Source organism: Chiloscyllium plagiosum, unplaced genomic scaffold (assembly GCF_037043375.1).
Source record: "Chiloscyllium plagiosum isolate Xiang-an unplaced genomic scaffold, Cpla_swu_hap1 HiC_scaffold_15, whole genome shotgun sequence".
Classification (NCBI taxonomy): Eukaryota; Metazoa; Chordata; class Chondrichthyes; order Orectolobiformes; family Hemiscylliidae; genus Chiloscyllium; species Chiloscyllium plagiosum.
In genome coordinates, this window is record NW_028270153.1 from 57914885 (window position 1) to 57916266 (window position 1382).

Consider the following 1382-nt stretch of genomic DNA (forward strand, 5'->3'; position numbering starts at 1 on the left):
TATAGTTTAGCACAAGGTAAAAACAAGGACTGCAGATGCTGGAAACCAGATTCTGGGTTAGAGTGGTGCTGGAAAAGCACAGCAGTTCAGGCAGCATCCGAGGAGCAGGAAAATTGATGTTTTGGGCAAAAGCCCTTCATCAAGAATACAGGCAGAGTGCCTGAAGGGTGGAGAGATAAATGAGAGGAGGGTGGGTGTTGGGAGAGAGTAGCATAGAGTACAATACGTGAGTGGGGGTGGGATGAAGGTGATAGGTCAGGGAGGAGGGTGCGGGAAGGTAGCAAAGAGTACAATGGGTGGATGGGGTGGGATGAAGGTGATAGGTCAGAGAGGAGGGTGGAGTGGAAAGGAAGATAGGCAGGTAGGACAAGTCATGGGGACAGTGCTGAGCTGGACATTTGGAACTGGGGTGAGGTGGGGGAAGGGGAAATGAGGAAACTGGTGAAGTCCACATTGATGCCCTGGGGTTGAGGTGTTCTGAGGCGGAAAATGAGGCGTTCTTCCTCCAGGCGTCGGGTAGTGAGGGAGCGGCAGTGAAGGAGGCACAGGACCTCCATGTCCTCGGCAGAGTGGGAGAGGGAGTTGAAATATTGGGCCACAGAACGGTGTGGTTGTTTGGTGCGCGTGTCCCAGAGATGTTCCCTAAAGCGCTCTGCTAGGAGGCGTCCAGTCTCCCCAATGTAGAGGAGACTGCATCGGGAGCAACGGATACAATAAATGAAATTGATGGATGTGCAGGTAAAACTTTGATGGATGTGGAAGGCTCCTTTGGGGCTTTGGATAGAGGTGAGGGAGGAGGTGTGGCGCAGGTTTTGCAATTCCTGCGGTGGCAGGGGAAGGTGCCAGGATGGGAGGGTGGGTTGTAGGGGGGGGCGTGGACCTGACCAGGTAGTCACGGAGGGAATGGTCTTTGCGGAAGGCGGAAAGGGGTGGGGAGGGAAATATATCCTTGGTGGTGGGGTCCGTTTGGAGGTGGCGGAAATGTCGGCGGATGATTTGGTTTATGCGAAGGTTGGTAGGATGGAAGGTGAGCACCAGGCGGGGTTCTGTCCTTGTTACGGTTGGAGGGGTGGGGTCTGAGGGCGGAGGTGCGGGATGTGGACGAGATGCGTTGGAGGGCATCTTTAATCAAGTGGGAAGGGAAATTGTGGTCTCTAAAGGAGGTGTGTTCTATGGTGGAATCGTCCTTCTGGGAACAGATACGGTGGAGGCAGAGGAATTGGGAATACGGGATGGCATTTTTGCAGGAGGTAGGGTGGGAAGAGGTGTAATCCAAGTAGCTGTGGGAGTCAGTGGGTTTGTAAAAAATGTCGGTGTCAAGTCGGTTGTCATTGATGGAAATGGAGAGGTCCAGGAAGGGGAGGCAGGTGTCAGAGATGGTC